Source organism: Rhodnius prolixus, unplaced genomic scaffold (assembly GCF_049639745.1).
Source record: "Rhodnius prolixus isolate KJV_2025 unplaced genomic scaffold, Rpr scaffold_8, whole genome shotgun sequence".
NCBI classification, from domain to species: domain Eukaryota; kingdom Metazoa; phylum Arthropoda; class Insecta; order Hemiptera; family Reduviidae; genus Rhodnius; species Rhodnius prolixus.
Genome location: NW_027411593.1, coordinates 9,659,490 through 9,673,619, shown reverse-complemented (window position 1 = coordinate 9,673,619; position 14,130 = coordinate 9,659,490). Strand labels below are relative to the sequence as shown.

Genomic DNA, 14,130 nt, shown 5'->3' with positions numbered 1-14,130 from the left:
GATTAATTACAAATCGATAATTTCATCCGTTCTCCGTACGTGGAAGGGCGACCCGGGCGGTCATCATCTCCGACTTCTTCTCGGCCATCTTAGAAACACTTGAACCACTCAAAAACTCGTGCAAGTGATTAACATTCATCGCCATAAACTTCTTTTAATAAAAAGATAAGTTTCAGTAACGGTTTTATCAAATTTTGATGTGAAATTTCACCGACAATTCGTTGCTCTACTACATGTGTAGTATCATGTTTTCGAGATTTCTCTACAAAAACACGAGAGATGCTGCAATAGAAAAAGTAAGCTTTACGCTGCACAGCTGTCGGTCGTTAAGATTTGGCGCATGCATAGTTCTTCTGTAGCAGCATCAGTCTCGTTATTTAATAGCCACACCTCGTACACTATCTCTCTTCATGCAAGATAAATGTATATAAAGTATATACTTGAGAATTTAAATGTTTTTATGAGTATATGAAGTCTTTTTTGTCAAATTTGAGTTATATTCGCTTTATTTTTTAAAAAAATTTATATGTTTTTATTTTTATATTAATTCGCAAAGATTAATTACTTTTAGTGATGATGATCATCACTTAAAATGAAAGATAAGCATAAAAGAGCTAATTAGCTTTAAAAAAAGAAGAAAAAAAAAGATGTACGCTACTGCCAACTGAATTTATAAAAAAATACTAAAAAAATCTGTCTGAAGAAAATTATTTAAGCTGATAAGAGAGAATCTGTCAACATCTCAATGGAAGATGAAGGAATCCAGCTTGAGAGAGAGAGCGAACAAGCATGAAAAAATATTATTTTTAATGATTAAAATATTCTTGAAAGATAAATTAATTTTATCTTAAAAAGAGAAAGAAAAAAAAAACACAAAAAAGAAAATGTAAAACATGTAAATTATCTTTTAATTATCTCCTCCATCCCCCCCTCTGGAGAGGTGGAAAACTTTACAAAGTTAGATTGCAAAGGATGTAAAAAAGAAGGTTAATTAATATTAAAATAAATTATAAGGAAGAAATTTAGAGAAAAAAAAATTCTTACAAAGTAGACGAACAGCTTCGCAAGAATGTAGCAAAAAAAAGTTATCCCCTTTATGTGTCAGAACGGATGGTGATGAAGCAACTGAAGATGGTATGTGCAGATGATGAGATATTTAACAATGTTTTTATTTAAAAAAAACATTCGTGATGAACATCATCATTTCTATTTCTTATCAGAACTTGTAAAAATAAAAGTCAAACCCTGGGTGCGCTTTAAATTAATAATTTACAAATAAATTCTGTGATTTTTTTTCTCTTAAACCACTTTTATCTCTTAACAGTTTTTCTCAAAGGACTTTATGGTTTTCTCTAAAAATTATGTTCTGCAAAGTTGGGAGCTTTTTTGTTTGTTCTTTGGCCATTGGTTATTACTAGGGAACGGATTCGTATGTATTTACATATTATTTTCTAGGCAATTTACAGACGTTTTTCAACTAGAAGTATTCATACTGACACTTTTTAAGCCGTTTGAGTCTACTTTTATTTCACATATTTCCACATATTTGGATGTTATCGCATATTTATACATATTTGATTAAAATAAATAAATATTTCTACATATTTAATCAAAATATGTACATATTTTTTCATTTTGGGCATATTTTCATAATTGGGAGGTGGTGAACCACAGACTGCAGGGCTGTGAACCACAGTGGGTACAATGGTTATTGTAATTTACACAGAATGCTGCTAAACAGTGACGGGCACTTGTTAGTTCTTTGAAGTTGTCTGACGTTGTCTGTTCTTTCAGCTCGTTCGTTGAAGTGTCCAATTCATTTCGTTCGGTCACTTAGTGTATTCTTTTTTTGGGTGAAATGCCACGAACATCGGCCTCAAACAAACAACTGGTTGCTAAATATCTTCGCGAGTTTCCAGGCAGAACTTTTTCAAAGTGATGGAGACATTTTGTACTGCACAGCTTGTGACAAGCGCGTTTCTTGCTCTCAACGTTCCCAAGTCACCCAACATATTGCCACCGGATCGCACATAGAGAATAAAAACAGAAAGAAAGAGAGGACGTCCTATCAAGCCTTCCTTACATCTCCATCATCAAGTAAGTCTACTCTGAGTACAGATCTGTGTCGGGCTTTGGTTAGAGCAGATATCCCTTTCCACAAACTTAAAAATCCTCATTTCAAAGGATTCTTAGAGACCTATATTGGGAAAAAAATGCCTGACGAGAGCACTCTGCGGAAAAACTACCTGGAAGATATCTATAAAGATACACTAACCAAAATTCGAGAACATATCAAAGATGGACCGATTTGGGTGTCAATTGATGAAACCACTGACGTTGAGGGCAGGTATATTGCCAATGCAGATATTGGAAAACTTGACAGTGATGCTGATGTGGATTCAAAGCCATTCCTTTTGAACTGTGAGGTTCTCGAAAAATGCAATCATTCCACCATTTCACGATTCTTCGATGCCTCAATGCATATCCTATGGCCCAGTGGAGTTTTGAACGAAAAAGTTCTTTTGTTTCTCTCTGATGCTGCCCCCAACATGGTCAAGGCTGGGCAATCTATTCAGGTATTTCATCCTAAGATAATTCATGTGACGTGTATTGCTCATGCCTTGCATCGAGTAGCAGAAACTGTCCGATCTTTGTTCAGTGACATAGATTCCTTAATCTCCTCGGTTAAAAAAGTGTTCTTAAAAGCACCAAGTCGCATTAAAATGCTAAAAGATCTCTATCCAGACTTGTGCCTTCGACCAGAACCAATATTGACAAGATGGGGTACTTGGCTGGAAGCAGCTCAGTATTACTATGAAAACTACAATAAAATCAAGAATGTCCTTTCACATCTCGAAGACGAAGCAGTAGCGATAAATACAGCCAAGTCTTTATTCGAGAAACCTAATTTAAGGAACGACCTTGCATTCATTTCTGACAATTGCAGATAACTTCTTTCAGCAAGGCACCTATAACATCTGTAGATATTGAACCATCTTTTAGTCGTTACAAGTCCATCTTACGCCCAGATCGTCGTCACTTTACGTACCAACATTTGAAATTTCATGTGGTTGCAATCAATTTCGAAGAGTGAAGTTTTCAAAATTGAAAATTTAACACATCTTTTTATAAATAGTAAAAATGTTCTTTTCTTATATAAATAATTATAACTTGCCCCCCCCCAGAAAAAATTCCATTTTCATAAAAAAAAAATGTCCATTTTACTTAAATATTCCAGAAAATATTTTAAGAAAATCACATATTTTCCACATAATTGACGAAAATAAATGCATATTTTAATTAAATATTTGGCATTTTTAAATACATACAAATCCGTTCCTTAGTTATTACCATACAGGTCACCAAACATTGACAAGAAAACGACTAACTTAAAGTAGTAGAAGTGAAGTAGCGTGTTCACAAGTATCTCTCTAAATTCATTTAATTTGTTTCTAAATACTTGAATACAGTCGAACCTCCCATAAAGGGGCACTCTCACTAGCGACCACCTCCATTTACGGACCAGTTTTTGGATTTCCTCGTTTTACCCCTCTATACACTTTCTATATAAAAGAACCTCCGTCTAACGGACACTCTACATAACGACCGCGGACATTGATTTTCAGGGAACGGATTAAGTGTTTCACCTCCCACCAACGACCACCTTATTATTAAAAGTTCGATTGATGCGGTGATAAAAAGTAATTATCCCCTCTCAAGTTTTTGTTTTTTTTCCTGGTTTTTCCTAAAGTTTCCTATACAAGCTCCACACATCTTGTACCATTTTAATCATTTTTCAATATTACTTTAAACGAACAATATTATTTTTTCCGATATGTCTCTCAAACAAAAGTGGTTAACTCTAGAAGAGAAAATAAATGTGTTGGAAGATTTTGCAAAAAAACAAATTGAGCCATCGTCAACTTGCCGAAAGGTTTATTATATTTTTCTGACAATAGACGATAATTTTACCATAAATTATTATTGTTATGAATAAGTGTGATGATTATTATAAAAATTATTAATTAAGTCAATAATATGTAGTTTTTTGATAAATTTTTTGGATAATTAAGAAAAATTTGATGCATATCATATAGCTGCAATAATTATGCAATTATGTACGTTTTTAAATATATTAATAATAAACAATTTTTAAGTAGATATTTGGAGAAAAAAAAACCCTTAATTTTTCATTATGAAACTTGCCAACCTCCTTCTAACGGCCACCTCCAAACAGCGGCCACTTTGCTTTCCCCCGCCAATGTCTGTTATTGAGAGGTTCGACTGTACCTATATTTTGTAGACGATTTAACCTTGCGATCATGGTAAACGTTCATTTCTTTAGTAATCTGATACTAGCTCACATTGATACATTGGATAGCGTACCGGATATTCCTGCTACCCTCCACAGCTAACTAAATCAAATAAACTATTGGTTCTTCCTTTAAAATTCATTCATCCCTCACAGTATTTATTTTAAACAGCGGCAATTTCTATCTACAGCCATTTCCGATAGAGGTTTTAGCATAAATAGATATGCAGCATCTATTATTGTATAAAGTTAAATACAATCTACAAAGATAGAACCACAATTTAAATGATATACGTTTTACGAGATCTGCGTAGCTAAGATGTATTGTTGGTTTAGTAGGTTCGATTCCCCGGTCTTTGGCCTTGGATTTTATTTAATGGTTAATAAAGGAAATTTACAGTAAAGTAGGTTTGCAAGTCGCCTCCGTCCACGACACCTAATTGGTAGTTGGACGTTAAGCCCCGCCTAAAAAATAGGCGATTACTTTACTTCACTTTTATATACGTTTTACAATTAAAGGTGAGATTAGTAAAAATTTTCTTATATCATGCCTCAGAATAGAAATAAAAAATATATAAGCTTTTACGGAAATGGCTAAATTGAGGTACTTAATATATTTTGTAATAAATAAAATTCATGTAGGTAGGTTTGTAAATTTATTTTTTGGAAAGTTTTGTTGAGAAATGATTGTTGATTTTACTCTAACGTGTCATTTCGTGTCCATTACAAACTAGATAATGTTATCAACAATTAAATTGAAACTATTAGGACAGTTGTATAAGGGAGTTGATCGTCAAAAAGTGCACGAAAAAGCGTAGAGTTGAAAAACACCCAACTTTGACAATATTTTTTCCTCTCTTTTTCTATAAAAGATAAAAATTGTCAAATTTCTTTCAAAATATAGGGCATATCCTCCTTTACAACAACCCAGACCTAATAGAGAAAATCGAGAAAATGGGGGAAAATACGGCATTTTCAGAACATGTTCTTGTTCTTGTTGATCTTCTTGTTACCTTTTTTTTTTTTTTTTGTAAACAACGTATCGCCTGATTTTCATGAATTAAAATTTTTTTAAATATGAAATAGAAGAAAATACGCATGTTAAAACCAAAAAAATTCCCTTCCACCAATAAAATGCATCGATTCAACTTTACTTCCTTTCGCACAAAAAAGAAGACCCGTCTATTTTGCTATGTAATTTATAAAGAATAAAGTTTTGAGAGAGAGAAGACATTGTCTGTCTAGTTTAAATACACTTTAAAATGAAAGTTTCAATCGTGAACATTTTATTCCCTTTTGGCAACTTATTGTAACCAAGTTACAAGTTCCATGTGGAATATGTTTTTCATTTTGCAGTTTTCCTTAAAAGCTACAGTTAAGTTACAAGAACTTAACTATAAAACAATTTAATCAAGAAACACTAAGAGATCTACTAAGTTAATAAAATATTTAAATTCAAACTTCAGTTGTAAATTTACTGTAAAATTTCTTTCTAATAAAGGGACACAAAATTAATTAAAGAATAAATAATTATTAGTTTAAACTTTCTTCACTACTCTCTAGTTCTCTCTCAGACTCGTCTTTTATTTATTTATTCGTCTTCAGTCTTTCATTTTTTTTTATGCATAATTATTTTTTAATTATTCCTCTTTTATTTGGTAAACTTTTAATTTATAACGGACTTTTTTTTTATTATTTAATTATGTTCAATTCTTTTTTGTTTTATCTAAGTTGACTTTTCTCTGTTAATTATTTATTTTGTTTTCATTTTTGTATCTCTATTCAAATTGACTTTTTTTTCTGTTTGTATTTTTTTGTCATAGCTTACAATTTTTTGTAATTACTCTTAAACTGGTTTTATTTAACTAATGATTATTTTTCTCAATGTTTAAATATGCATATATATTATTTATGCATTGAGTAATACATATTTAATAATTAATGACTCTTTTGAAAAGTTTTTGAGTTCGGAGTAAATACAATATTGTCCTACAATATGGCCGAACTTCAGCACGGCATCGCTCCAGCCTCATTGAAATAATATTTCATTTCCTTAAAACCACTGACCTCCACCACAACTCGATTTAATAGATGAACAAACCAACTTTACATAGTACAGACACAGATCTAAGGCAATATGATGTTGGTGATTTGCGCCTTATTTAAAAAAAATATATACTTATTTATTCCGCAATAAGTGAAACTGATACAACATGATACATAGTATAAAAATGAGTAGCGTGAGGGAAGAATTCCATCTAGTGGTGAAACTCCCAAAGAAGAACAGTTCTCCTATTGTGCACTAGCATTTAGTTTATTGAGAAGATCGCGTGGCATTTGCACTTCAACCGTCTTGAAGGATTTCCCGGTAATGCAGTAAGTTGAGAAACTAGAAGGATTAGGATGTGAGGTGATTGATGTGTGGAATTTAACTTAACGTGATCTTACAGCTTCAGAAAGATAGGGAACAAGGAAATCTCGGTGCAAGGTAGAGGTTAGGGACATAGTAAGGAGCATTTGCTATTCTACAGAGTGTTTTTGACTGGAAGGATTGGATTTTATAGATATTGAAAGCTCTGGCTGAACCCCAAAGTTCCATTCCGTAAGTCCAGGCAGGTTTCAGTATCATAGTGTAGATAATTCATTAATTGTTTAGTGAGAGTTTAGATCGTCCAGATCAAGAAGTCTTAGAGAGAAGTTCGAATCTTCTGTAGAGTTCTTTCATCAAAAAAAAAAAAAATATATTTAAATATAATAATTGAGTGGGTTAATTTATTTCAATTTTTAACAGTGACTGACAATCAACTTCCCTACGTTAAGATGAAATTGTGTACACTTAAACTGCACAAGTTATATCTCCGGACTTTCCTCCAATATTTTAACTTAGTAAATGAAAAGAGGCGCCACGATAGCCGAGCGGTTAAGAAGCCGAGACCTGCAAAGTTAATATGCATTGTGGTACTGAGTTCGATTCCTCCGGTCTCAGGCCTTGGATTTTATTTAAATGGTTAATAAAAGAAATTTACAGTAAAGTATGTTTGCTAATCGCTTCCGTCCACGGACGCTTAATAGTTGGACGTAAGGCCGGCCTGAAAAAATAGGCATTACTTTACTTTACTTTTTCTTACTTAGTAAATTTTCATTTTCTAAGTAGTTTTTGAAGTTACTGACAATTTTTTCGCTGTTAGTTCTACCTTCATGAGTGGTTCAATTATTTGCTAATAATTTACTTGATTCTCTCCAAAGAAATGTGTAGTTTTTCAAGTTGCTATAGTTGTTACAATTCACATGATAATATTGGTTTATCAATAAAATGATGGGCTATTATAGAGATCCTTTTCTTATTATTATTATCAATTGAAAACTTTTTGTGGAGCCAATTATTCTTATTTTTTAAGAAATTTTGTTGAAAAAAAAAACATTTTGTAAAATAGTCTCAAAATAAATCGTGCAAATGGAGCATATACAGCTGGTGGGCAGAAGCTGATGGCCAGGCTTCTTTTAAAGCAACATCCTTACTAGAGCTTCAAAAGCCCCATTGTAGTATAGCGCAAGATCTTCGTTTTGAACAGCCGGAGGAAGCAGTATAAATATTGTAGAGCCGGCTGGTGAGATGGTTCCACTTAGATAGTGGTACTCTGCAGTCGACTACAATATCAAAAGGGCCTTCCAGGGAAAACTTTTTTCCCTATAACAACCACATGTGAGCAGGTCCGCCCTTACGAAGGGCAGTGTTGTCACGGTTCTACATTTTTTTTCTTTTTTGAGCGTTTCCTTAACAGGCCATATCCGCCACAATTGTATTCTGTTGTGTGGTGCTGTTGGTGGTAAATTGTTGCGTGGAAATCGTAAATATTTTCATCAAAAAATAAAATATAAAATCTGGCGTAACAACCTGATTTCTTACGTACATTCTGCTCTTAAAGTTGTAACATATATTTTCCTTAAACTCTTGCTGTTTTACTAAATGTTATCTGTACGTAGAATCACAAAAATAGAACGGAATTTTTGACAGAAACTTGATGTCTATCCTCCCAGGAAATCTCTTAAAAATCTCAGTTTTTTTGACTGAATTTTAAATATATTCAAATCTTGCAGGCAAATCACATTTTCTGATCAACCGACTGATTTCAAACACTGAAATTTAATTCTCCTTAATGTTATACAGGTTACCAATAGTAACCAATAGAATTCATTAAAATGACACTTACAGGAAAGAAAATGAAATAATATATAAAGAAAATCGACTTGTTAACACAACATAAAAAATTCTATTCAATGTTGAACTTGGGAAAAATTACTGGTTCATTATTAACAAAACATATAAATTTGAGTAATTGATATACTGTAAAAGGTTTTGTTGTGAAAATGACCTCTGATGTCGTTCGAAACGTCACCAAAATTGACTATATTGCTGCAAATGAAAATATGTTTAAAGATAAATTCTTAAAGTTTGTTCAACAATCTTTCAAACAGAAATCTACACGAAAAATTAAGTTTTCTCAAGTTTCGTAATGGTAAAGAAACTCTACAGCAAGAAGCATCTTCCCTCATTCAAGCTGCCCTGAAGACTTGGAAATGTATTGCGTTAGATTGAAATTTACTATTAATGGAATGATGCAAGGAGTTTTTAGCTAGCTGGTGCCAGAACATAGAGATATTCAAAATAAGGAAGTGGCTGATTCAAAGAAGCGATCACACCGGCAAAGGATATGACGTACTCTACTAGAGAATGGAAATGAATATAATATTCTTTAAGATCATCGAGTTTCGAGAGGGACCTGATAGGTTTACGTAACTATCTCTTTGGATGCCCGAATAATAAATAATGTAAGCTAAATCTATGCAACAAAAGCTATCTTAGCTTTCAAGCTTCATCCTAGCAAGAAGTAGAAGAGAGCTTTTATAAAAATTTTAGAAGAGGATTTGTCTGGGATTACAAACAAAAAAAAAATTGCCCCGTAGGGGGAAGTGGACTAGCCACTTCTTCAGGGATCTTGGCGTCCCTGCGGGTAACCCAGTCTAACAACACGAAGAAAACATTTACACTTACAGAAATTACACTCATTTGGCAGCAATAGATTTTTTTTTTTTTTGTGGGCATCTTCGTGAATTTAGCAAACTCCTCAGAATTCTAGCGTCACAATCACACCTTTGTTACACTTTTGTTTGTTTTGGGGTTTTTGTAAGGTGCGCAACAACAAGGGTCCTTTGCACCTAAACTATACTGTAGAATAGACACTTTACTACACAGCCTAACCTAGTCAATCTGATCGATACAAACCTAACCTTTGTTACACTTGTAAAGCTGTATTGGGTTCGTTAAGAGTGCTTTGGATACATCACTTTGCTGGCAAACGATTCCTAAATTTGAAGTTCTAAGCTCGTAGTAATCTGGGGATCTGAACTTCTAGAAAATGGTTCTCGTTTTGTCTTGGCCTTGCGTTTTTTGTGATATAGGAAAGAACTAAACTGAGGTTATCGGAATTTAAAACACTCAGACGACAGAACTAAACTACCTATAGACAACAAAAGACTAATTTATGCTTATATTTTAATGCAATAGAGCTGTGGGTTTCAACTAAATGGCATCAGACTCTAGAGTATTCAATCTCTACAATCTAAAAAAATACTTCGATCCATAGTAACGCTCCTTTTTATTTCTCTAACCGGATTAAACTTATAGATTTTAACATTCCTCTTATCATACAAGTTGCTAAAACCCGACTTAGGGAACCTGCACTTCAATCTGCAATCCCTCGCAATCACTCTAGCTCAAAATCTGTCTTCTAGAACTCCTCCTGACATCCCAACAAGATGGCTTGAAAGAGAGCCTCGTTATCTCCTCTCTAGTGAAGAGAGTGACTAATATAGTTCAGTGTTTTAGAGCGTTACTTCTGGGTAACGTCTCCCCTCGTTTACTTCTACTGTTCACTGTTATCATCCCTACTTAATGCGCTGATTGTAGCAGAAATAAAGGAATGGAGGGAAAAATCTTATTCCTATTCTACCCTTGGATAGTTTCTGCCCTCTTTGATTACTAACGTCCTACCAATTATTTGTAATACTTGTGGCTAATTCCTGCCGATATAAATTAACAATTAAAAAAAAAAGGAAAAAAAGTTTAAATTAAATCGGCAGGACAACTACACCCCCGCAACACAAAGATACTTGACACAGGTCCCCCCACTTCTCGTCCATCCACATACACCAAAACGATTTTTTACATTCAATTCTACGTTTATGCCCGTTTGTGTAAGCGCGATTTGAAACCAGCAAGGGCAAAAGGGAATGCTTTCTTCCTTACTTCACCATAAGATTCCATCGTCCTGACTTCCCTTTTTGCCCCTTACTATCTCTCTCTAATATATATATATCCTAAGTACATCAGGGCGTCCCTTTTTGTAATCTCCTCTCCTTTTATAGAAAAATAGTATTGACTAATCCACATGGAGGCCGTCAATGCTGTTGACAGTTCAATTTGTATTGTGTGCACCACGGGGATGGTTGGTGTTTCTTATAATAAAGCTAAATCTATACAACAAAAGCTATCTTAGCTTTCAAGCTTCATCCTAACAAGAAGAAGAGAGCTTTTATAAAAATTTTTCGTAGTATATTGTTATAAAATATTTTTCAATAAGGAAATTCTAAAAGCTTAAATAAGATGCACCAACAATGTAGCCATTATCTTTTATATTATATTCACTGAGCGATAGTGAGCAAGTGTGAAGTAATCAAGCGTAATTTCTGACCACTTGAAATTGCTAATTACCCAGTCATCCGGAAGTGCTGGCATCTTCCTACAGGAAATTAGCTGCAAATTAGAAAATGCGTCCACTTTAAATCTAATTGTTTACGATGCTTGAAATTTGAAAAAAAAGAAGTTTAGAATGAATTCTGGGCACTTATACTGGGGATTGAAGGAAGAATTAGTCTGCCCGATTCTGTGATTTCTATTGAAGATTGGCTTAGAAAGGATAAATAGCATGGAGTAGTCTTATTCTACTCTTGCAGGGCGTATTTTTATCCTAGAAAAAGATTACTACCCTAAGTTACAAGATAAAGGAACATAATTTCTTCTTGAGTAAAAAAAATCCTTTGATATATAAGAAGCCATTAAACAGAAAGGTTAAATTTCCTCTTGCGGTTTCTAGTGACCGGAACTAGTCCTATGTATCGTTCCTTTAAACGGAACTACTTTGAAAAATAAAAAATGTAATCTAAGATAGATGGTAGTAATAAAGTAAATGGGCAAAGGACCGGGTTGCCGGGCAACCAAAAGTAATAATAATAGTTATAGGGACTGTTGTAAAAGAGACCAGATAAGAAATGGAAATTATATAGAACAGGAAGAAACTTCAAGGAATGTCATAGAAACATTGGTGATATATAACTTTGGCTCTATCCGGGCGGCTACTGTTGCTGGCGCTTGGTAAAGCAATTGAGAAAAAGGACTCAAGACAATCGATTTGAATCAATAGTGTTATGTACATTGAACACGCCAAAGGGCGGAGAGAAGTGTCTCGCTATATACTGTTTTAGGTGGCCAAGTTATCGCCCAATGGCAACTAGAGGAATATATTTTGTCAACTTGGACCCCACCATTATTCACCACTCAAACAGAACCCAACGTACACCCACACTGACATTAACTTGCTTTAAACATTCCATTTATTTCACTGTAGAATTGTCTTATTATTTTTAATTACTGATTTAAGTAATTCACTGGTTACGTCATTAATTTAATTACGTAATATCATGGATTTAAAGTAGAGAAATATCTTTTAATTCTATTAATTAATGTAATACATTTTATTAGCCAACGGGGATTCCTCCGAACAAAATGAAGATAGCTTTATAAAGCTAACAACAATATCAGTAAGCTAATAGTTAATCTTTTTATTAAAAATAATATAAATCATAAAATGAAATAAACTATCTTGAACATTTTTAATGAACACATCATTTTCATAGCACATTGCTAATTTAGTTGATTCGAACATAACATTTAGTTGATTGTGATTGCAATATAAAGTCCAATATAGGTGTAAAGTAAAGTTCTAATCTACTTATGGAACAATTTAACTTAGATAGCTTTGAGAAAATTGATTGACTTTTTCCCACGCAGAGATACTCGGAAAAGAATTTTTTAAAAAATGGAAAACTTATCTAAAAAAATAGGTCGAAAAATCATCATTAAATTGATAACGGTTGAGAATAGACTGCACTGTTTGAAGGCTCAATTTGCCCAATCCTTTTAAGGTCTTTCTTTAATAGTTTACCGCCTTAAAAGAATTATCATTAAATTGATAACGGTTGAGAATAGACTGCACTGTTTAAAGGCTCAATTTCCACTATTTGCACAATCCGTTTAAGGTCTTTCTTTGATAGTTTACCGCCTTAAAAGAATCATCATTAAATTGATAATGGTTGAGAATAGACTGCACTGTCTGATAGCTCAATTTCCACTATTTACACACTCTGTTTAAGGTCCTTCTTTGATTGTTTACCGCCTTAAAGAATCATCATTAAATTGATAACGGTTGAGAATAGACTACGCTGTCTGATAGCTCAATTTCCACTATTTACACACTCTGTTTAAGGGCTTTCTTTCATAGTTTACCGCCTTAACTAATCATCATGAAATTGATAACGGTTGAGAATAGACTGCACTGTTTGAAGGCTCAATTTGCCCAATCCGTTTAAGGTCTTTCTTTAATAGTTTACCGCCTTAAAAGAATCATCATTAAATTGATAACGGTTGAAAATAGACTACACTGTCTGATAGCTCAATTTCCACTATTTACACACTCTGTTTAAGGGCTTTCTTTCATGGTTTACCGCCTTAACTAATCATCATTAAATTGATAACGGTTGAGAATAGACTGCATTGTTTGAAGGCTCAATTTGCCCAATCCGTTTAAGGTCTTTCTTTAATAGTTTACCGCCTTAAAAGAATCATCATTAAATTGATAACGGTTGAGAATAGACTGCATTGTTTGAAGGCTCAATTTGCCCAATCCGTTTAAGGTCTTTCTTTAATAGTTTACCGCCTTAAAAGAATCATCATTAAATTGATATTATTTATTGATAGTGTTTTTTTTTTTTAGTTTATTGAATTATAATCTTTTATTTAAACATTACGATTGCTCTTTAAACACATTCAAATCTTAAAATTAATTATGTGAGGCAACAAGTAGTATCATTTAAGACAAGATCTGTTAAAATGAACAATTTTAGAATATTCTTAGAAGTTCCAATTATTAGAAATTTATTAAATTATTTAAACTTTTCAATAAAAAATTAATTTATCATTTTAATATTAGATCAGCACTTACCTCCACGCTGATTGGATCTTTTTACAGCAAAATGAAATATACGCCTGTGTGTGTGTGTCTGTATGGGACTGTTAAATTTCACTTTATGTACATTCAATAACGGAAGTTGATTTTAGTCAAAGATTTTGTAAAAATTTTTCTCATTTGTTTGTGCTTTACATGTGGTTTTCATTTTTTTAATTTGTAATGTAAAATTAGTACACAATTGACTTAAATTGACAATCATATGTTTCTTATGGTTTATTTAATTTTTTTTAAAAATTAAACGTTTTGTTTGGCGATTTGATTGATGCCTGATAGTACCGATATAATGAACAGTCTAGTGTCTTTACTTCCTTAAACTCTACAGGGTGTCCCAAGCTATATGGATAACGACTTTTTCTCGGAAACTAAGATAGCTAGAAAAAAACTAAAAAATACGTGTTCCCTTAGTTTTTTGTTAGGAATCCAAATTTACTTTGTAATTTTTTTTCGGTGCTT

At 33.0% G+C, this 14,130-nt stretch overlaps 1 protein-coding gene across 3 annotated transcripts in view; it reads right to left on the bottom strand.

The window, feature by feature from the left end:
- The window catches only part of LOC141450821 (uncharacterized), a 36,910-nt gene extending 23,051 nt beyond the window's left edge, over positions 1-13,859 (bottom strand). The window contains exon 1 of one of the 3 annotated variants that reach the window (XM_074121650.1): positions 13,651-13,859. The gene's annotated coding sequence lies outside the window, so the exon portion shown is untranslated. The remainder of the gene's footprint in view (positions 1-13,650) is intronic. The other 2 variants (XM_074121648.1, XM_074121649.1) reach the window with 2 other exon arrangements.
- Positions 13,860-14,130: the final 271 nt, after the last annotated feature.